At 36.0% G+C, this 25197-nt stretch overlaps 1 protein-coding gene across 4 annotated transcripts in view; it reads left to right on the top strand.

Moving 5' to 3' along the window:
• The window catches only part of PTPRD (protein tyrosine phosphatase receptor type D), a 1361199-nt gene that overhangs the window by 501173 nt on the left and 834829 nt on the right, over positions 1-25197 (top strand). For all 4 annotated transcript variants that reach the window (XM_081945773.1, XM_081945775.1, XM_081945774.1 and 1 more), the window contains exon 7: positions 16725-16772. The gene's annotated coding sequence lies outside the window, so the exon portion shown is untranslated. The remainder of the gene's footprint in view (positions 1-16724; positions 16773-25197) is intronic.

Genomic DNA, 25197 nt, shown 5'->3' with positions numbered 1-25197 from the left:
TGCTCAAGGATGCCATTTAGATTTCTCTCAATATTGGAAGCTTCATGAAGCAAACAAAATGTTGCTGGCATCTTTCCTCATTCCACTGTTGTGGAAACCAATTATTAGAATTATGGAGGATGTTTCTGTGAGGAAATATATTTTATTATGGTAGAAAAATATGCCTTTATTTGACACGTTTCTTTTAAGAATAGGTATCCCATTATCTTTTGCTTCTTCTTTTTTTGATTTTCTAAAGCATTTTGCATATATAAATGAAAGATTTCTCTAAATGCAGAGTGTTTGTTTCCTATTATTGTACTGTTGAATTCAGAACATTACTTATCTTTACAGGAAACAATACCTCATTGAAGAATGTCAGCCTTTTATTATAATACTTGTGTATTTCTTTGTTATTCTTTAGAATGATTTTAATCTTGAAAAAATCAAGAGGGATTTGTTTTACTTGATTTAGTTAATAAATATTTTGTACAAATAGTGCAATGAAGGTAATGGTGTATCAATAAGCAGATTAGGAAACCATTTTTATTAGACTATGTAATTATCCATCATGTTGCCCCTGGTGATTTAGGATTATTCAGTTTTGAAATGAAACCATCAAATTCTGTGTGTACAAATAATTTCACAATATTCAGAATTTTAAGAAAGTGAACTCTGGCACTGAAGTGATTCAAATTCTTAAACTAAAGACATATGCCAGTATCAAAACACACAATTCTTGTAACAAATGCATTTCCTGGTGAAAATGCAGACCCTTGATTAACAATGCTTAAAAATTCAGGTGAGTTAATCTGAATGAACACAATTAGGGTCAGTGCCAATGGAGTTTTCCTTGGCAAGTTTACCTGACTGTAGTGGCACCATTTTAAGACAAAATATCTATCCTTTTAATTTTTCACAATGTTCCAGGATAAGGCTCTAGCATAACATAAAAACCTGTCTAGCCATCTGGACTTCTTAAAGTCTTTCTCCCTCAAAATACAGTAAGAGCAAGGCAAGGCGACTGACCTTCCCAAGTCCAGGCAGCTGCTCAAGAATGTCATAAATTCATGGAGAACCTGGGTGCTGTTCTCACACTGTTCTTTCTTGATAATCAACAAGACACCTCTGCTGATCCTGTTTTGGAAAGTCTTATGTTCTCAGAAACATCAGGACAATAATGCTAATAGGAAACCAGACCCTACAACTAACCCACAAATGTTTACTTTGCTCATACACGTAGACCAGGTGTACTATAGTATGTTCCAACAAACGTTCACACATAAGTTTACAGATGTTCTCATAAGCTCTTTGTCTAATATACCATCCCCTACTGGAAATGTTCCTCTGGATTTTCTTCGGATAAATTTTGGAAAAGTATGACTAGACACAGATTTGACATCAAGACTCAAAGGAAAGGCAAAGCAGTATTAGAATACTTCAGCTTCCCAGGATATTCTACAGCAGACCTCAAAATGACTGGGTATTTTGGGTGGGGGGAATGGGACTCTAACTCCATGGTTCAGAAAGAGATTGATGAGCTCACATATATCAAAAGGTTTAAGGCAATTTCAAAAGAACTCAACGAGTTCAACAAGCTTTTAACACATTACACTTGTTGAGTTATAAAGTTCTAGTAATCTGTCTCACATGAAACCTCCATCTACAGAACAAGCTTGTTTTTTCACTTTTTCCCCCAAACCCCCATTTCCTACCAATTTAAATCCTACATCTATGTAATCATTCTGTGCCTCTAATGATGAGGTGCACTTCATAAAATCAAATGCCTTTTAATGAAAAGTGTTACTTAGAGAAGAGTTTGCAGGGTCCCTCTGATTAGTAGTCTAACAGGTAACTCGGAAATTTTCAGCAATATCTTTGGATTTGTAAGAGTGTATGATGTAGGGGTTGAGGAAAGGTTTTATGGAATGCCTTTGTAAATTGCTAATATGAAAGAGTGCTTCTTCTGGTAGGCTGGCTTTGTCAAAGGATTCAGGAAACAACCTTCAACTCTTTCATGTGGAAATTCTAACCGTTGTAAAAGTAGTTGTGGCTAAGAATCTGATGTATTTCTTTTTAGAAAAAAATATGCTATTATTGTCCTGGGTATAATTTGGTTAGCTTTTGCTGCTCATCCCATAAATATTTGCTTAGTAAAAGAAGGAGGTGGGGGGAAGAGAGTGAGAGCACACAATTGACCTCAGTCCCATAGCAACTATACCAGTGGTGGGTTCCTACTGGTAGTGGTTTGGTGGCCTAGGTTGGCAAAGCACGGACACGAGCGAACCAGCAGTAGTCCTGGCCGGAACCCACCCCTGAACTATACTTAATATATTTTACTTCAAGATGATAGTAGATGTGATCCAATAAATCTGAAAAGTGTTACTTAGAAAAACCTACTTCTTTGAATGACTACACAAATGTGGACCTCAGTTAATTTTCCAAATGGACACTATACATTAATGGTTTATATGAACCACATTGGATATTAATGATTTATGTAGCTGCATAAACAGGATTGATTCCATCTCGCAACTACTAATAAACAACCTAGTGAATGATGAAGTTTTTAATATTCTCTAAATACATAGATTAATTGCACATAACTATATGCATTGTACAGCAAAACATGTAGTTCTGAACTTACTCCTGACTTTCTTATTCCCAATTGCTTTCCAGTAAAACACAAAGTACATATATTAATTTATTAGACAGAATAGCAACATTTAATGAGTACCCAGATGATGGTGCAGTATTTTATTTAAGCACAAATGTACATTGTGCTTAAATTGTGATAATAATAGCTCAGACCATCGTCCTTCTTTGGGTTGTCACAAATAGTTGTTTTCTGATTAAAATTATGTTGGATGCATGTAAGATCATTATTTGGGGAGAAATCTTGGCCAGTAGATTTTTGAAGAACCTTAATTTGATAATGCCTTTTAGAAAAATGTGTCCTTTAAAAAAATAGAAATATGATTGAAAAACTCTTGGCAATAATACCAGCATTTCCATCATGTTATGGCAAGCCCCCTTAAGCTGTCAATACTGTCTGCCTTAAAAAAAAAAAACCTGAAACATGTTTCCTTTTATGAATTTGTTTTAAAATGATTCATTTAAGTGTACAGGGTACAGATTCTACTGCTGTACCCTGCATAATGCTACACACTGTACTGCTTCTGCCTATAAATAAGTTAATACAGAACACGGTATTTTTTTCCCTAAAAATTAAGGAAAACCTTCTAAATTAGTACCATGTTTTCCCGAAAATACAACAGGGTCTTATTTTCTTTTTACCTACAAAATATGGCTTGGGCTTCTTTTTTGAAATTTGATGAAGGCCCACTTGGGATAGCCATACATTCTGAGAGCTTCCTTGATGTGTTTTGATTCTTTTTCTTTCCCATCTTTGCTAGTAGGAAGGCCTTCTGCTCGATGGTGTAGGGTTCTGATGACTCCCATTTTGTTCAAATCAAAATGTAAATATTGATCTCTGTGTTAGCATTTTCTGTAATCTTCAATGTTAAGGTTTCTGTTTTCCTTAATGTATTCTGCACAATCCAGGAAGGCTAGACTATTTTCCATAACATCTTTCCGTGTACATTTGTTGTATCTGTCCCCCAAGTTGATATGTTTGGTGAACACTTCCAATTCCTGCATTTGAGAAGCGAAACATCTTCAAAGAAAAACCAGAAAGTCCAGTTGCCTCTTGAAAAAGCACCTTTGGGACAGCCTTGACATGGATGACTGAGAATCTCTATAGACATTTATCAGTGTAAATCTATGTAAATCATGAAGTTAATTGCAATTAGTGGTATGCTCGAAACAGAATCCCTATTTTAAGCTCATAATTTTAAAAAAAAACACTCACATTTTTCCATCAAAATGTTTTTGAAGTGCTTATTCCAAAAGATAGAGCTTCATCGTTTGAATTTTTCAGAACATAATTCAAAATAGTTTGAATGTTTTAACCACAAGAAAATACGAAATATGTTACTCCATTTTACACCTAAAATCTTCATGTTAGGTGTAAAATATGCTATAGTAATCTCAAACTTAATATAACTCAGAGCAAATATAAAATATACATTCTCTAACAATATTTTAAAAGGAATTTTGGAATATCCTATTTTTTTGCATATTTGAATAGTAATAGATGTAGATACCAGATTTAAAAATGTCCTCCTCCTCTTCTTCTTAAGATTGGATTAAAATAGATTCATTTTGACTCATTTGCAGTATTCTACTCTATTTCCTTCTTTTCCACACCATATTGTATGTTCTATGCCTAATCAGTGTGAAATGGCTAATTTTTATACAATTGAGATTGTATTTTTGCAAACCTTAGTATTTCTAGAGCATACAAATATTTTCCTCCTCAATTCTATCAAAATTATTACATAGTATTGTATTTCTCATTTTAACATTATTTTTGTACAAGCCCTTTGTTATTTACATTCATTTATTAATTATATCCCACCTCAAAGGCAATCTAGATGCAGTAGCAACTTATCTCCCATTTTTCCTTGTAACAACAATCCTGTGAGGTAGCTTGGGCCAAGAGAGAATGATTGGCCAATAATCATCCAATGGATTTTTATGGTGAATGATGGGTTAATCCAGGGTCTATTCAGTGTGAACCAGTTTGGTAAAGTGGTTAAGTACCAAATTAGAATCTAGGAGACATGAGTTCTACTCCTGTCTTGAGGAGAACCTCAGCTAGGTGATGTTGGCTCAGTCACTCTCTTTCAGCCCAACTCACCACATGGGCTTGTTGCAGGGAAAATAGGAGGAGAAAGGAATATTAGGTATATTCACCACCTTAAGTTATTTATAAAAATAATAAAGGTAGCACGTAAACAAAATATAGTAAATAAGTACATACACCTTACAAGCAAATGAAAGTGTTCTAATTTGTATTTATTATTCCCACACTAGTTCTGTCTACCAGAACAACAAGCCAGTCATTATCTGATATTTAGAAAGGTTGTTTTAGAAATCTTACTCAGTGAAATGGACCAAAAAGCACAAAGTGGTAGCTGCTAAACAGTTTGCTGCAACTAAAGGAACTAAAAAGAGGGAAACATCCATTAGCATAAAATATAAAATGCTTATGTTGTTTATATGAAATTAGATATTAGTCAAAACAGAAAAACAGTGAAGCTAGGAAGAGGAGAAAGAGACAATTTTCTCTCAACAGCAGTGGTTTCTCTCACACATCTGTTGGCCCCTGGTTTAAAGTACAAGCATCTCTTTTATTGTGTGATTTGTGTTTCTGAGCCGCTGCTGGGAGATCTTCAGGCCAAGCAGAAAGAGAAGCTGCTTTTCACAGCAGACTCACATTAGAAGATTAAAGGAAGAATTATGTGGGCAAACTCTCGCTAGTTTTTCTAACCAGAAATAAGCTTTTCCAGAGGAACGTTTCTCCCTTTTTCTTAGGGAAGACTTGTAAGAAGAAATGTATGCAACAAGGGATTAATTAATTAATGTATTTATTTATTTAAAAATATAGCAATCCACAGACGGTCTCACAGAGCAAAAGGTTAGATGCACAGGTGAAATCTCTTTGTTCAAAAACCAAAATAAAATCTAGAGGGCACAGAGCTCAGAAAAAAAAACCACTCAATTTTCAATGGTTAATCTAAACATCCATTACTTATTCTATTTTTTTTATTTTATGTATTCTATTTTATTTTTTCTTTATATACACTGAGAGCATAAATACCAAAGACAAATCCCTTGTGTGTCCAATCACACTTGGCCAATAAAGAATTCTATATATTCTATATTCATTCATTCATTGCTTTTCTGCTGCTCAGAATTATAGCTAGAATGCATTTATTAAAATACTATTAGCATTTCACTGTCTATCATGCAAAAAGTGGTTTGACTTTCTTAATGCATTAAATCCCTTGAAACGGATAACATGCTACGATCTGTTCTGAACTCTTATTTGTCATGTTAGCATCTAATGATTTAATCAGCCACTTGTACTTCTGATTCTTTTTCAGAAAAGTGTATATTAAGCAATTGCTATGTACAATATTAGCTGTAGTACTCTAAACTGTTTGCGCTTATAAAGAAATAAATATTTAATGGAAATCCAACAGGAATGATCCTTTTTAATTAATCAATTTATTACATTTATAGACCGCCCCCTCTCCCCAAAGGGACTCCTCATTCAGCTGAATGGAATATCCTAATAAGTGCACATCTAGTATGATTGTATGGTTGTATTTTGATTTCTATGAGATTCAGTCAAAATGGTTAGAATTAATAAACCATGTAGTAACATTGTTTGGAAACTGGGAATAGTTCAGAGAAAAACTACTGATATAGGCATAAGCAGCCTAAACACATTTGCTATGATTATTAAGGTAAAAGGTAAAGGTTCCCCTCACACATATGTGCTAGTTGTTCCCAACTGTAGGGGGCAGTGCGCATCTCCGTTTCAAAGCCGAAGAGTCAGTGCTGTCCAAAGATGTCTCCATGGACATATGGCCGACATGGCTAAACGCCGAAGGTGCATAGAACACTGTTACCTTCCCACTAAAGGTGGTTCTTATTTTTCTACTTGCATTTTTACATGCTTTCAAACTGCTAGGTTGGCAGAAGTTGGGACAAGTAACGGGAGCCAGTGGCGTAGTGTGGGTTGTCAGCACCCGGGGCAAGGCAAGTAATTTGCGCCCCCTAACCCGTGGCAACCCATGCTACGCCACTGGACTCGGGACATGAAGGGAGCTCTGAAGCAGCCGTCCTCCTTAGCAAAGCTCGCAGCGCCCTCTATAGGCCCAAAGCAGAATCATTTTCTTCCCTCGGTTCTGGGAAAATAAGAAAAGGAAAGCCGCCCGAGGTCTTCACTTGCTCTAATTTAAACGTATCGCGTTATTAACGTCCCTCGCCCTGCCCAGCAGTCTTCAAGAGACCCAGATCTGCAGAAGAAAACTTTGGCCCTCTTTCGTGCCCTCGACCCCGGGGAAGACCTGCTTGAGTCTCTTTTGTATTAAACGTGGGTAGCGTTCCTTGGCTTCATTCAATTCAAATTCAGCCTTGAAATACATGCAAGTCAACAGCAGAGGCCCCCCCTGCACCCCCCACGCTACGCCACTGCCGGGAGCTCACTCCGTTACTCGGCACTAGGGATTCGAACTGCTGAACTACCAACCTTTCTGATTGACAAGCTCAGCCTCTTAGCCACTTAGCTACCACATTCATATGATTATTATAGTTATGCAAAAATGAACTACAGATAATCTTCAACTTACAACTATTCATTTAGTAACTGTTCAAAGTTACAGTGCCACTGAATAAGTGACATGATTGGTTTTCAGCATTCCCTTAATCATGTGATCAAAATCTAGAAACTTGGCAACTGGCATGTCTTTATGACAGTTGCACTGTCCGGGGGTTATGTGATCACCATTTGTATCCTTCTCAGCCACCTTCCCACAAACAAGTCAATGGGGGAAGCCAGAGTCATTTAACCATGATTCATTTAATGACCACAGTGATTTGTTTAACAACTGCAGTAAAAAGGGTCATAAAATGTGACACAACTCACTTAACAGCTGCCTTATTTACCAATGGAAATTTTGGGCTCAATTGTGGTCATAAGTCGAGGACTAGCTGGTAAAACTTTTTCAGATACCAGTACAGAAGCTTGCTGGCAGGAGATGCTCTAGGGTGTAAGGGAATAATTTTTGGATATATATATATATATATATATTTTGCATGGACTGCCAAATATACCAATGCTGTCTTCCACTGTACTAATCCTCATTCAGCTTCGAGAAATTGCAGTATCATGAAAAATTCAAATGATGATGGTCTAGTGAGCTATCTAAAAAGATACTATATTCATGATGCTGAATTCTGTTCACACCAGTTCAGCTTCATTATTGAAACTGAAGATGATAATGCCATTATTGAAAATGTTTCCAAAAGATCATAATCCAACATATTTCCTCAGGGCTAGGTAAAGTAGTAAAATCATGTAGTAAAATTTACTTATTGCATTTATAACATCTTGGAGAGTAGGAATATATTGGTATTTATTTTTCAATGTGTCTACAATACTAGTACTACTATACAAACTGTTTTTATATCATTGTGTTTGCAGTCCAATAGCCCCTAATTCCAAGGCAACAACAAGACTCAATTAAGAATAACAGAATAACAGAATTGGAAGGGACCTTGGAGGTCTGCTAGTCCAACCCCCTGCTCAAGTAACTCTCAAAGAACTCTCAACTCTCAAAGATACTGGAGAACTGATTTCAGATTTCTTATTATTATCCAAATGAAACTTTCTGCAATCATCACTTCTCTGGTATTGTAGCTTCAATGCTTGTAGAGTATTTCAGAACTCTACATATGTGTAAGTAGTACAGAATGCTGCATATTAAAAGCTAACAATGTGGTGGATGAGGCCATCACTAAACCAGTGGGTCTCAAATTCCCTACAAAGGCCTTTAATGGAGGCAGTTTGGTTAAGGTGCTAGCCTAGAAACTAGGAGACTCTGAATTCTAATCTTGCCTTAGGCATGAAGAACCAGCTGAGTGATTTTGGACCAATCATTTTCTCTTAGGTCAACACACTTCAAAGGTTGTTTATTGGGGAAAATAAAATAAGGCAGGAATATTGATTTGTTTGCCACCTTGAGTTTATGCTTGAGTTTATGCTTGAGTTGTATATGGAAAAAAAAAGATGGGATAAAAATAATCTTAAAAACCCACTATGTCACCTTTACTTCTTCTGTGTAGCAAGAACCTAACAACACAGTTAGCGAATGCATGATCTTTACGTTTTCTAAATTGCAAATGGCATTTACCTATAAATTGCTGGAATGTTATACAAATATACAATGAAAGACACAAAATTTTAAAGAAACACACATGCATTTTGCACCACTGAAATAGAATGCCAAACTTCTACTAAGGACCATGAAAAAACATGTTACAATTTACCTTTGGAAAATAATGTGTAGTTTAGATTTTAAGTAGTATTCTTTTTCTCCAATTATCTTCTACCGTATATATGTGTGTGTTCAGATATTTTTATATGTGGCCTACCTATATGCCCTGTTAAAAATATGAGCTTGTGCCATATCATTCACTTACGTTAAATTTGATGTTCATTCTTCTTACATATACGGGCTAAAGCAGCATTACTTAACAGTGTATATTCCAACATATTTCCTACTCATCCTCAAAGTGCTGTTTAATAACTGCAAATTTGAACCTGAGAAAGATGACCCTTCGTAGTACTGGAATTTGAATGTGATCACAGTTATATAAAGTATGCAATTCAATGGCGAGAACAGAGGTGGATTTTCTTTCAACAGTCCTTGTATTTTAAGCTCCATTAACTGGAGGCGATTCCAGAGTGCAGTCTAATCGAACTAATATCCTTCCTGTTCCCAGTGGATTAATTGAATCAAGGAAGCTTAAATAAGAACCCAATAAATGATGCTGAGCCAGGAGAATGATGACCACTATTAACAATTTGGAGAAGGCTAAGGAAACCAGTGACTAGGATAAATAGCATGGTCTTTGCAGACAGGAAATGTTCACAATGGATTGAACGTTGGGTCTTTATGTACCTAACATCAAAATTATGCCTAGTTTTGTTTTATTTTCTTAGCCCACTGTCTCATTTATTGTTATTGTTAGAAGTAGACATTGCACATAACGATTTTGCATATTGGTAACAGAAATAGAGCAAATTCTATTTTTTTTTAGATTGCCTAATACACATAAAGAAAAACAGACAACAGGAGAGTTATAGAAATCTAAAAACACAGAGAACATTAATAGAAAAGAATATTTGTAGCTCAGGGTTGAATAGGGAGTGAAACATTTGCAAGAAAACCAGAAAGCTGAGAGCACACCAAGGACCTCCCCCTCACAGAACATTTCTTGTAGTGCAACTACACATCCCAACACAAAACTCTTGCGAGCACCAAGGACTCCACAGTCCAACCCTCAGCCACTCATATTCTCTTCTAATGAATGCCAAACATAAAATCCAATTTCTCCAGGAACAATCTTTCCAAGAAAAGGGGTTCAGAAATGTTGGGCATATATTGTAGTATATTTGTGGGGGGATGAAGGGGGACACAAGGGGAACAAAGACAGCAGTGAGATAGTAAGTTTTAGAAAGAGTCCTTCAAGCTTTTCTTTATTTATACCTGTCTTTGTTATCATTTTATTTTATGCTATTGACAAATAATTCTCATCCCTTTATCCAGCCTGGGTTAATAGGTGACTGGTAGGATGAGTAATAAGTAATGCAGGGCTGATTTTATTTGGAGATCTCAGATTCAAAGAGGTTTAATATCTGGGGGCAAACTGATTTGAACTATTGCAAGATTTGATTTTAAAATGTACATAAGCCATAGAAGAGAAACATGACACCCTCTGCCGCTGCTTTACTTTTTGGGTTGAGGAGAAGAGACAGAGCCTTTAGAGGACATTAAATTTTGGTCAAATCTCATAAAGGGTTCCTTTGCAACATTTAAAAAAAATATTCTCTCTGCATCACTTTTAAAATAAACAACATTCTAAAATTGTCAAGATGTTGGCCACAATCATGGAATCAACATGCAAGAAGCATGGAAAAAAAAAACCCAAGTCTTTGTGCAACTATGGCATCCATCTAGATTTCCTGATGACTCCATCCTGCGGATATCTTTGATTGTGTGAATCCTCTGTGAATTTTTTAAAGTTTTGCAAACCAGTTCAACTGTTTAAGAAGTGAAGTGACTCATGGGAGATGAGTAAATCAAAAAGCCGTATTGCCCAATGCAAAGGATACCAGTGTGTGTGTGTGTGTGTGTGTGTGTTTATAAGAATAGTATTAGTGAAACCATATCACCATATGAGTGTTTGTTAAAGTTCTCAAATGAATCTTTTGAGTTATTCTAAAGAAGATGAATGAGTCACTGATCACTACCAATGATGGGTTCCAGATCCCGTTGCAACCAGGTACGGTGCAATGGGGCTGGGCACCCACCACATGAATGCAGGCACGTCCATACTTACTGCCCGCAACGCCTCCATGACGCTCCAGCTGCTTGCCGGAGCATCATGCAGGTGCCATCCAATTTTTACCAGTATTTGAAAACATGGGTGGGCCCTCCGGAGCACCATACCAGAACGGTACCTGGTGCTCCCAGCAGGCACGTATCGTGGCATACTGGTCGTAATGTACCACTGATCACTACCAACAGTTCTTGGGTGGAAGAACAGGACTCAATTCTGTAGAGATTCTCAGTTATCCAGGTCATGGTTGTCCCAAAAGTACTTTTTCAGGAGGCAACTGGACTTTTTTTTTTCTTTTGAAGACTTTTTCTTTTGGGCTCAATTGTGGTAATAAGTCAAGGACTACCTGTATGTTGTTTCCCAGCTTTTTAAATCCTTCTTTCAAAGTTCATAACAAAATGATTTTCATAAGGCAACTTTTATTTTTTCTTACTCAACATCTTTAAAAAAATCCAAACTAACAGAAGAAAGGTTTCCTGTAATAACCAAGCAACCAGCAAGAGCTCAGAAAAGATGTATCAGCTTATGTCATAAACCTGACACAGCTTGTCACTTTTTTCTGTACCTGCTAGAAATGATTGCACTCTCATTTAGCCCCTTTGATTTCTATTTTTGATTCTTCATATTTGCTGTACACAGATAATTTCTTTCATTTGTCTACTTACCTAGTATTTTCTTGAAGGATTCCAAGAAACATTTTATTCCAATGCCTCAGGAAGCAACAACAATTTACACAGTGGTATTATTTCATCTGTCTTGCGGCTCTGATTGCATATGTGTATGGGTTTTCTTTTTCCCTCAGCTGAATAATATGATAGTTGGAGACATCTGGATGGCTTTGCTAAATTACACTTTGAAGAGTCCACTTGTGCTTTTCTTTTGCTTTTATTCCAATTTGAAAATATGACTTAGTCTCTAGACCATAGTCAAAGATGTTCAGCCTATAATTCCCCAACTGTTGTCAAATTCCAACTCTCACTGGAATTTTCTGGCAACAAGTGGAGAACTGCAGATTGCCTATTATTGTTCTGGTAACATGAGTGCTGAGTTAACTGCTTTACAATCAACACTGTCACAGACTATAAATAAACAAACAAACAAACAAACAAACAAACAAACAACATCTAGGTACAACAAGGGAATAGGTAAGAAAGTATGAACCTTAGGAAATATTGATTCCTAAAAACATACTCCACATAAGCCACATCCAATAGTTGATGGATATTATTATGGATTGATATGAAATACTACATTACAACCAGTTTGCAATCATATGATTTCATCACAATTTTAAAAAAAATCTTGTTGTATAGTCTTCGACTTATAACCACAAGTAAGCCAAACACTTCCGTTGTTAAGTGAGACATTTGTTAAGTGAATTTTGCCCCATTTTACAACTTTTCTTGCCACCGTTAAGTGAACCACTGCAATTGATAAGTTAGTAACTTAGTTGTTAAGTGAATCTGGCTTCCCCATTGACTTTGCTTGTCAGTAGGTCACAAAAGAGGATTGAATGACCCTGGGACACAGCAAAGGTCATAAATACGAACCAGTTGCCAAGCATCTGAATTTTGATCACATGATCATGGGGTTGCTGCAAAGATCTTAACTGTGAAAAATAAGTCACATTTTTCAGTGCTGTTGTAACTTTGAACCAGTGACGTGCGGTGAGGTTTATGGCTGGTGAGGCTGGTGACGCAGCCACCTGGTAGCCACAGCGACGCCAAGGCGGTCCAGGCAGACGAAAGAGCGAGCGAGGCAGCCTGATCCTCGGTCGCTCACCCGCTGGACTGCCTTGGCGCCATTCTGGCTACCTCCATCTGGGTGCGCCCGGGAGCTGCGGAGGGCGGAGGCAGAAATGTTGTCGGCGCTGCCGGATGACGAAGGCACGAAAGCGACTGGGGAACCCAGTTGCTTTTGTGCCTTTGTCATCCGGCAGCACCGACAACATTTCTGCCTCCGCAGCTCCCGGGCGCGGCCGGACGGATTTATATAATAAATATAAATAACCAAGAATCGGTTGTTAAATTAATTGAATCCCACCACTGCTTTGAATGGTCACTAAATAAAGTGCTGTAAGTGGAGGACTACTGTATTACATCTAGAAACTACTTATTTCTTCCTCCTGCATAGAGGAATGCTAATATCTCCTAAAGCCATATTTTGTAACGGGGTTGTAAAGAAGCCAATAAGTCATGTCCCCATGCCTTCCCCCCACCCCTTTTCACTCTTTCCTTCAATCACTTTACACTGTGCCATTAATGTGGATCCTTGGTGGTCTCTGAGCTTGGTTATTTTATTCCAGATGGTTCATTATCCAGCTAGGTAATATTCAGTTGAGTAATGAAATATCTGCAAGAAAACAACCACACTCACAGAGCACAAAGGACCCCACTCTTGTACCCTCTTATATTGGTGTATCATTAATTCTAGTTTGTACCTCCAATTCGATGAGCCATCTTGTGAAATGATTGGGTCGCTGCAACTCTCTTCCTCCTATGCAAATAACTGTGTATGTTTTATTTCTCTTTTTGTCTCTTCCTTCTCTGCCTAGTAGTCTCTGTGGAATCAATCAAACAGTTGTTAGTTCCATTCAAAGACTCTTCAAGATATTGTTCTTCTTGCTATTTCTTCAACCCACCTAATTATTCTAAACTCTACTCTGTGTATTATTTTTCTTTCTGGCTACTTCAGAACACCTTGAGTTATGATTAAAGGCTGTTGGGATACATGTCAGTTTTTTGACACATAATAAATTGGAAAGCATGAAAACAAAGCCCACCCCCCCAAAAAAAAAACCCTAAAGACACTGGTAACCAGAGGCAACAGCAACAAGGAAAGAATGACAGATCCGATCTCAGAATTATCTACCTGGATACCCATTTTTTATCAGCTCAGTTCATGCCAAATCTAATTTTCTTCTGAGATATTCAACATTTACATAAAAATAAATCTTCCATAAAACACAATGAAGTATAAACTCAGCTTAAAATGTCCATTTTGCAAATTATTGCCCAGTTATTTTGTGCATATGAATATTTCCTTGCAATACTACACCATCTCTCTTTTCCCTTTTCTCCCTTCTCTCCAACTGTCACCAGGGTTAGAAGCAAACAGATAAACAGAATAATAACAGAAGTCAGTGAGAGTAATACATTGACAATTTATTTTCACATTCATGGCCACGGAATTTAGAAGTGGACTTTATCATCTTGAAATGATAATATCCTATTACTCTTTTTACTGTGAGCAAAATGTACTGTTTGAAATGCCTCCTATGTTCAAGATTACACCTCCAATTAAAAACAAATTTATCACAAACTGAAGCAACAATAATATGGTAATTATTGTAACAGTGGTCATTTTTGAGGTTTATTTATTTCTTATTATTTCTTAGATTTTTAAACCGCCCCCTCTCCCAAAAAGGGACTACATAATCTATGCATGTGTCAAAAATATTGTGAGCTACAAAAGCTTAGGTATTAAATGATCAATATTTTTTCTAGATAATCTAAGATTTTTTTTTGTTTATTGGGGATTGGAGGACTATGGACCACTAGGAATTATTCTGTGGAAAACACTTCTATCCCACCACAATTCAGTCTTGCATATTTGTGCACAACCCCTAATGACTTCTTTTATTCAAGAAGTGTTTTTTTTACTACAGTGATATTGTATATTTGCATATCGAAAGGCAACTAGGAAAGTTCAATGATTTGGTTAATATGCCATTCCTTTTATCAATTATTTTTTTAATTAAATGGTAAGCAGATAATAGCAAAAAGAATTTGTGCTGGTTTTTTTCTTTCTTTCAGAAATTATCATGTTTGAGGTTGCTGAATTTTTTAATCTTTTAGATTTATTCTCCATTTGTATTAATAATAGGAATAAATCTTATAATCAATAAATAGAATAAGATAACAGCCTAAATTATATCCATCCTTCTGATCTGATACCTGCCAGGGGAGATGGAAATACTACTGCCAGAATTTTCAGATATCATGGCCAATACACCTGGAGCATCTCAGGCTGGAAAAATGGGATACAATTAGACCTTGGTCTCTGACCTTTCCAGCTTTGTGGACCAATAGTGGAAGGGTGGGGGAGAGGAGATGGTTCCATTGAAGCAGTACTACTACTGCTGCTGCTGCTGCTGCTATTACTACTACTAGTAGTAGTAGTAGTGTTTATTGTCATTGTACTTCATGTATACAACAAAATTGGTGATACAATTTTGCGCAGCTCCATCTGCGCAAGTGGTGGGTGTGCATGCAAGGGGAACTGTATCAGTGGTGGGTTACAACCGGTATGCCTGGAACGGGCATACCGGTGCCTGCCGGGAGCACCAGGTAACCTTTCTGGTATGGTGCTCCGGAGGGCCCACCTGCCCACCCGCACTCCTTACTGGTATTTGAAATTTGCGGGGCTTCCCCACAGGTGCATGGAGTACCTGGCACCTGCACGATAGTCCACCGAGCAGGTGGAGCATCAGGAGGCGTTGCGGGTGGTCAGTATGCATGCACACGTTCATGTGGTGTCCGCCCAGCCCCATTGCATCCAGGCCCGGTTGCAATGGGATCCAGAACCCACCAATGAACTCTATGTGCTCAGGAAATCCCTGAAAGACTGTTTAGTCAGACTTCTGTTTGATGCTACTGTGCTTCTACTCATACATGTGGCAGACAACCAACAGGGAAATGTTCTATGGAACATTTCTAAAATGTGCTTCTGAAGCTTCATTGTCTTCTCTATGTACAGTGAGTTCAAAGCACAATTATACATACTTATGGATCTATACCAAAAGCATAATTTGGCCCCCAAACTTTGACAACAAGTAAATGTTTTAATGGATAAAATTGACTTAAAAAACTTTTTTAAAAGGGCTAAAATTCCACACTGACTTCCAGTAATATTTCATGTGGCAAACCCAGCTCTCTAAGCAATCACATAGATTGAATGCTACATTCACTTTTGTTCACACGAGCTAGGGCAGCAGATGGGAATGAGAGACAGGGATATATCTTTTTTTCCTTTCTTGGCTGACAATATTTTCTTTAGTTCCCCGTTGAAATCAATGGGAGAAAGTAATTAAGTCAGATGAGGATGGCAGAGATGAAAGCCTGAATTAAAGTGGTTTTGGATTCTACAGATCCCTAGCCCATCTATCAGATCCTCCCATCAAAATGCCATGTAGTAGACTTTAAGTAGACAATATTGAGCTTTGGATAGCTGCACCTTCTGTCCCTGATAAAAAAAAATATTGCATGAATGGAAGGAATCCCACCAATAGAAAGTCAAGTCAATTTTATCATTATATTCTTTTCAAATAAAATATAATATTGTGCTATAAGAAATAGAAAAAAGAAATCCTATCTCTGCACATGAGGAGTTATGCTGTAATTTTATTACCAAGCACTTTTCTTTCACTTGCACTATGTAGAATTTAAATTTAAATTCTTTAATCTGAATTTTGGTGCTGATTGTTATGCTGATTTTTGAAAAGTTCTATTGTATCTTCCTATTCTGTTGTACTTTATATAAGATAGCTGGCTTACAAGATATTAAGAAGTAGTGAGTACAAATGAAAATTTTAAATAATTCAATAATATATTCCTATTCATTAGTTGTATTATTACTTTATAATTTATTTAATGTGATATTATTGTAAATATGGTTTAATGTCATTTATATTTCTTATCTTTCAGGTCTCAGGGTGAAGAATTTGGAACCGAATCAAAATCTACACACTCAGGGTAATATTTTTATTCAATATTTGGTGTGGTTAATCATTTTAAAAATCATATTTGAGTCATTATATTATTAGCAAATTGTACTGATTTTTATTGTGTGAATATCTTTTCAAGACAGAACAAAAATCATTGCCTAATTGTTTTCTTTTAGGATGTTACTAATGAATGGTTCCTAATGAAAATAGTATACACCCTGCCAAAGCAAATAACAAGTAAACTGTAGACATTTACTTATAAAAGTTGTAAAATAACAAGTAACTGTAAATGTTTTACAGTAAGAAATTATGGAGGAAAGACAAGAAGTAGAGATTAAGATGTATTTTATCACCAGGCAGCCATTTTTAAAATGGTTTCAATCAGCACATTCTAATGTCATAAAGGTTTAAGATAAATTATCTTTTCAGTGAAAAAAACTGAGCAAAACATGTTAGTGCTGTATTTAAAAACCAGCCAACCTACTGAAAAGCTGCAGTGCAAAACTTATTTGTAACAATGGTATTCGGGCATACATGCTATGTATATTAAAGTAGAAGTATATTCTATTAAATTCTGTAGGATATACTCATGGTAAACAGATGAACAATTGCAGTCTACTATTAATTGATTGTCCAGAAAGTAATAATAATGTTAGATGAAAAACCTGAAGGGTGTTTCCCTTATTTTCAGAATGATCTTCACCATAGGGTGAAGGCAAATCAACTCAAGGAGATGTACTCTAGTTAGCATTCCATTGAGATAAAATTTGAAAGCTAACATCATTTGTATTACGTAAATTATCTGTCACACAAAAGTGTATTTGGACAGACAACAAAGCCTCTGAAGAGCAGAAACCCAAGCCCAGGAGAACCACTTTGTCAGCTCTTTTAAGTTCTGGTGACTGTACAAAAACAGAAGCATGATCTGTGTTCCAAAGGAATACATCTGTCAAATTGCCACCATCCTCTGGAAGATCTACCTGTAAATCTTTAAAGCTATATATTACATCTGCATCAGGTATCACTTGGGAGCCCTTCAGGTTTCTAGCAACACACACTGTTTTTTTTAGAAAGTATTATTTTTTGGTCTTTGTCAATCTTATACTTGTAGTCATTGCTTCCTATTAAAATATACTTTTACGAATTTCATTGAAGAATAACTAGTGTTTAATTCACTAGAGCTGTGATGGTGAACCTATGGCACGTGTGCCACAGGCAGCACACAGTGCCCTCCCTGTGGGCATGCAAGCCGTCACCCCAGTTCAGCTCTGCCACGCATGTGTGCGTGCCTCCCACTGCCCAGCTGGTCATTGGGCCTCTGCCACACATGAACATGCATGGGGGGTGGGGGCATGCATGGGGGCCATGTGTGCATGGGCGGAGGCAGCACATGTATTGCTTTTTGGGATTTTGGATGTGTGCACTTTGGGCACTAGGTCTGGAAAAGGTTAGCCATCACTGCACTAGAATGAACAGACCAACTTCTCTCTTAACTGTTGTTCCATGCTGACTGTGCTCTTGGGACAGCAGTTCTCAATTAGTTGTAATGTGCCAGTGAAGCTTCTTTGTGGAGAAAAGATGGTTTATGCAACCTAGTGCCACCATAGCCTTCCTTAGTTTGGTTTTCTCCAAATGTGTTAAAGTTCTATCATCCACCTTGCCATGGGAAACAGAGAATTATCAAGCTGAATCCTATACATCTGGAGGTATCCATTTACACAGAGGTGGGTTGCTGCCAGCATCGTTGCCGATTTGTTGCATGCACGTTTTGCGTGCACTGCACACGCGTGCACAGTTGCGAGTAAGTTGTTCTGCGCATGCACAGAACATTTAAAAAATGATTAAAAGCAGTCCCCGGCAACCGGGGAACTGGTTTGGGGCGTGTCCAGCCTGCTGTCCCTAACGGTTCAGAGACTGCCACATGGTTTCTGGATGGCTCAGCTGTAGTATGTGAACTGGATACTGTACATTAGGTTGACCATGGAACTAATGTTCTAGTAAACTCTTAAGACAAGGCAACTGAGAAACCAGACCTGCTATTTTGATAATTCTACAGGGGAATGAACATTTTACAAGAAATACAGTGACAGCTGTACAATAAAAATGAATATACTTTTAGTGGTCAAGAGCTGCTATTATTAGATTTGGGGGTGGGATAGGGGAAGCATTGAAAGAGAACAACCAAAGTGTAGGTGGGTTACTTGTTTTATTTATGCTATGTCTACTTTAAAAACCACAAAGAAACTTGAGGTTGGCTCCTGGGATTATAGGTTGCCACCACTACTCTGTTGTTGTAATGGGAGGCATAAATGCTTCCAAAGTAAATTAGCACTCTCGGTTGCCCTTTTTAGTCAAAATGACTGTGCTTTTGCAAGTAGGTAATGAAAAGAAAATTCTGCTTTTTAAAAGCCATATGAACTTGGCTATTTGCAGGTTTATTATATCAGTGTTCAGACTTCTCTTATAATAAAATGATAGCTAGAATGACTGCATTAGGCTAATCCCTAGATTATAAAGTAAGACTGAAATGAAAAGGTTTCAAACTTTAATTTTATGTAGTCTACGAAGGTAAAAAGTTTAAATGGAACAAATCTAATTGAATTACATAAACTTTAAATGGATGTACTTGATAATGTCAAAGAGATTAGCTTCTTCTAACACACATAAATGAAGCAAAAGACAGTTCTTAAAAATTCTTTTTCAAATAGGCATGACAGAGATAGTGTATAACCTGACAAAAATACAAGAAAATCTATCAGGCATCATTACTCAATCAAATTTCAATTGTGCAATTCTATTTTATCTATCTATCTATCTATCTATCTATCTATCTATCTATCTATCTATCTATCTATCATCTATCTATCTATCATCTATCTATCTATCTATCTATCATCATCATCTATCTATCTATCATCTATCTATCTATCTATCTATCTATCTATCTATCTATCTATCATCTCTCTCTCTCTCTGAAATCTGAAATAACATTTGTATGATATATTCAAGTAAAAGGGCAACAACAATTTCCCTACAGTAATTTGTATTCTGTCATTAGTGAAATACAAGAATTTCTGGTTGCTTTAAATCTTTTGCTGAAAATATTTTTTTTGGTTTATTCATGTATTCCTCTTGCATGTGGCTATCAGCTATATATGGTAATTCATCTATAACACAGATTTAACTAATATGAGTACATAAAACGTAGCTATTTAGGATTTAAATTACTTTACATTAATAAAGGTGCAACTCTCTGGCTCAGCAGTTTAAACCAGAAATTCTGGACTGTTAATCTTATGTAATTTTTAATGTGTCTTCAATGCAATTTTTAAGTATCAGCTCATTCTATTCATTTCGGAATCGCTAGCAAGCTCTGTATTGTGCTGATTGGTAAATATAATAAATGCAAACAACACTATACTATACTGTTTATGTTTTCCAAATACAGTCCTCCAAAGATAAGCATTGAGACATTGCTTCTGTGTCCCAATATCTTCCATAATTTCTCACCAGACTAACTCTATGGCACCCTATTATGTTTTATGGAAACCAAATTACCAAGGATTGTTTTTGTTGTTACTGTTGCAGGCGCAGAAACAATTGTATCTTTAATTGTGGTATTTTATTATTTTTTTAAAAAGGATCATCATTTAATATTCATTTTTCTAAGAAAAGTTGGGGAGGATTCCTTGATACTCCATTTCTGTACCTAATAGGATTCAAATTCTTCTTTCGTTTTCAAGCTAACAATTAACTTGGATGTAGATATAGTGAAATTATCTATCCCTCATTCCAGCCTTTTGAGAAATGGAAAAAATGCTGCAGCATGTAAATTGTTATTGGCTTCATAAAGATATCGGTTCAATATGGATTTTGGACCATAGAAAAAAAACTATACCGGGATTGTCAGAATGGATGCACATATAATACACTCATATATAATCTTTGATATATATATATATATATATATATATATATATATATATATATATATATATATATATATATATATATATATATATATATATATATATATATATATATATATATATATATATATATATATAAAAGATATATATATATATATATATATATATATATATATATATATATATATATATATATATATATATATATATATATATATATATATATATATATATATAAAAGATATATATATATATATATATGTTTTCGTAGATTTTCATGGGTGTAGGTATGTTGGTTTTGTTGTATTCGGGTCTTTTCCCGTGTAAGGTTGAGATTGTCTTTGCAACGTTTCGGCAGGATCACACCTGCCATCTTCAAGCTGTGGGCTTAAAATGGGAACTGAGCTGCTGTCTTTCTGTAAGTCTTGGTGGGAGGGGATGGGGTGCTGGCTTTGTTTCAGTAAGTGGAATGATTGGTTGTGTGGTTGTATCATGATTGGTAGATTGGTGCTGATTGGTGCAGGTTGTGTGTGCATTGTTGTTTTGTATTTTAACGGCTTGGGTGGTGGGTGGAGTTCGTTTGTTGGCTAGGGCTGGTTTCCAGATGTTTGGTAGGCGGGAGGTATCATCACGTTTGTTCATGCTGTGGGGGTGTTTCTCTATTTCGATGGCTTCCATGATTATTCTCTTGTGGAGGTGTTCTGTTTTGGAGATTAACCTGGCTCCTTGAAAGTTGATTTCGTGTCCTGTAGCTTTAAGGTGCTGGAAAAGGGAAGAAGTTTTTTCTTTTTTTCTTACTGCATTTTTGTGTTCTGTGATGCGTGCATTTATTCTCCTGTTTGTTTGTCCTATGTATATTGCTGGGCAGATTTTGCATGGTATTTTGTAGACTCCTTGGTTTTCTAGCTGGATTTTGTCTTTGGGGTTTCTTAAGATGTTGGCTATTTTTTGGTCAGTGGTGAAGGCTGTCCTGATATTGTGCTTGTGGAGTGATCCTGCCGAAACATTGCAAAGACAATCTCAACCTTACACGGGAAAAGACCCGAATACAACAAAACCAGCATATATATATATATATATATATATTCAACTGCATATATATTACATTTATATATGAATATATATATATTCAACTGCATATATATTACATTTATTACTGCGACCATATTAAAGTAACAAATTCTAAATGTTGAAAGAGAAAATATGAGAAGCAAATTATTTCAAATTACAGTCTGTTCTTTCTTTTGTGAAATGTTGTTTGTAAGGAGGTAGAATCTTTGGAATAAACTCATTTTTAATTATAAGGGTGGTCGCCACTCTGTTTTACCAATCTGCCTCAAACTGTGTAATTCATTATTTTCCCCCTTTCTGTATAATTCAGTTTCCAAATATTGCTCACCTATAGCAGCATGGCTTAAATGGAGACAGATGCTCCTGCACTTTTGGGGTGACTGTCTAGCAGGTGGCTTAAGAATAAAATGTTTCATAATTATTTACAGTCAATAATAAGACTGTTTAGAAGAAATGAGTTCAGAAGTTGAAGGAATTCAATTGGCCTGGGAAGTAACCCAGTCTCAAAAATGATTAGGGGATTGGAGGCTAAAGCATACAATGAGCAATTGCAGGAATTGGATATGTCTAGCCTAATGAAAAGAAGGACTAGATGTGACATGATAGCAATCTTCCAATATTTGAGGGGCTGTTACAGGGTGGAAGGGGTTGGGTTATTCCCCAAAGCACCTGAGCACAGGACAAGAAGTTACACGGAGAAGATCATTAGAGAAGCAACCTAGAACTAAGGAGAAATTTCCTGATAGTGAGAACAATTAATCAATGTAACGGCTTGCCTCCAGAAGTTGTACGTGTTCCATCATTGGAGGCTTTTAAGAAGAGCTTGCACAGCTATTTTGTCTGCAATAATATAGAGCAGGGGTGTAAAATTATGTTGTCACAGTGATGTCATGTGACGTATCAGGATTTTTTTCCTCTTTGCCAAACTAGACGTGGGTGTGGCCAGCGCATGAAGCATCTGGCCCACGGGCCGGGAGTTTGACAGTCTGGTATAGAGTCTCATGTTTGAGCAGGAGCTTGAACTGGAAGCTATATGGTCTCATGCTTAAACAGGGGCTTGGACTAGAAGACCTCCAAGATCCCTTCCAACTCTGTTGTTATTCTCTTGTTTTGTCATTCTATTATTCAGTAATTCTGTTATTCTGTTATTGATTGAAATCTATTTGAATTAAATACAGATACAAGATTTTCTCCCCTGAAAACACCTTTTTTTCAAAAATTCTCCTGCAGTTCTGAACTCTGCCACATTTGCTGTGATATTGATTCTATTCTCCTTCTGGTAATCTAGCCTGTTCCAAAACATTTTGACTTGTGTAGAAATAAATGCTTTAATCAGTTTAGTAAAATAACCCAAGTAATTCAGGTCTTTAAATTGGCGTCATATGCTGAAATAAACACAGTAAGTCCATCTATAACTGAGGAAAAATATTTGACTGTAAGGGTGCTTTTTAAAGGCATTTATATCCAGCATTTTTGCCAGAAACCTTCCCATATGGTTTCCACATTAATAAAGAGACCTTTCTTGTCATCAGATTTCAAATCTACAAGATGACGTAAAAGGAACAATAAGAAGCTTAAGACTTTTTAATGTTCAAAGGATCTTAGTTTCTCTATTTATTAAACTGGTAGTATAATTGTTGGATAGGTATTGTAGAAAGATAAAGATTGATGGCTCTATCTTACACGGACTGGAATGATTTTATAATTCTTATTAGAACAACAAAACTTAGTAAAGTTTACCTAGAGCCTTAACATCTCTTATTTTTAATCAATTTAATGTTTATATCCTTGGGAATAAATGGGACTTCCAGGATACAAGTTATTCCAATACTGTCATTCTTTATAACCCATTTTAAAATTTCCCTGAATTTAATCATGATTTAATTAAAAGCAGAAAACTACTATAATAATCACGAACAGCACAGTTGTACACTTGTCTATGCAAGAATTCTGAGTTCAATGCAAGTTATTCAAAGGTGAAGTGTCTTCAGCTTGAACTGAAATGCTGTAGAGATTTCCTAGACAGTTGTAAATCCCACTGCATTCATTAGGAATTCATTTATCACATACTGAATGGAGAAATTGAGAAAAGTAAGTTTGGACAACTCAAGGAACTTTTACTCCAAGTTCTGGGCCTCAGACCAGAACAAATTGTTTTCCTCTTTGCTTCTCTTAGTACTTATCAATATTCATGGTTATATATTTTGGAGAAAGCTGAGCTGAGGACAGTTTAGGTTAAAATAGTATAGATTATGATGTCTATTAAATTATGATAAATTATGATAGGTCATAAATAAATTATAATAGGTCATAAATAGGCGTCAAAAGAAGTGACCCTATCTATATTCAGTGATCTTATTAGCCCAAAAGATTCTAGCTAATGCAATTCTAATGATTTACAAAGATTCACTATTATTATTATTATTATTATTATTATTATTATTATTATTATTATTATTATTATTATTATTATTATTATTATTATTATTATTATTATACGATTGTATCACAGCGGCCAGTTGTTTCGCCAGATTTGGCATTGATTACTAGTCGGGCCCCACCCAGGGACCTAGGACGTCGTAATGTATTTTCGTAATATACGTGCAGATCCAAGCAGTGCAGCTTTTTGCATTTGACTGATGGTGATTTTGTCAAGTTTTACCTGTTTTAAATGTAATTCCAGTGCTTTTGGAATAGCACCCAGTGTGCCGATTACCACTGGAATTACCACTGCTGGTTTGTGCCATAATCGTTGAATTTCAATTTTTAAGTCCTGGTATTTCGCGATTTTTTCATGTTCCTTCTCCTCGACCCTGCTATCACCTGGTATTGCTATTTGGTTACTACTACTACTACTACTACTACTACTACTACTACTACTACTACTATTATTATTATTATTATTATTATTATTATTATTATTATTATTATTATTATTATCAAAGACATAGATCCATATATCACCAAAATGTATGCTCTAAATGAGATTAAAGGGCTTTCTGCCTCATCAGTCCTCCTAAATTAAAACTCTATGCTTAGATAATAATTATTTTCAGGCTATCATGGTATGAATATCTGTTTGTGTATGTTTAATCAATAAAACAAAGGTTACAAATACAGGCTGCATTGAAAGAAAGAAAGAATGCCTTGGATTTCAAAGTGGCTCATTGTTTTAGCCAAGCAAAATAATGTCTATTGTTGTGGGTTTTATTGCTATATTGAAATAATTGAATGAAATAGCATCAATGTTGAATTTTTTGTTTTTGTTTTACTGAAGGTCTCTGTAAGAATAAATAAAACCTTTTTGTTCATTTTCATTAACTCACTGCTACATTCAGCTAGATAATGCCATGATATCGATGGTGTCCTTCCTTATTGCTTTGTGAATAGAATCCTAATTCTATTCTATACTTTATTTTTAAGATTCATCATTAATGTCACAATAACAACATA

The sequence above is a fragment of the Natrix helvetica genome (genome assembly GCF_964273705.1).
Source record: "Natrix helvetica genome assembly, chromosome: 2".
Taxonomy (NCBI): Eukaryota; Metazoa; Chordata; class Lepidosauria; order Squamata; family Natricidae; genus Natrix; species Natrix helvetica.
Note: the sequence above shows the minus strand (reverse complement) of the source record. Positions and strands in the feature narration are given on the sequence as shown.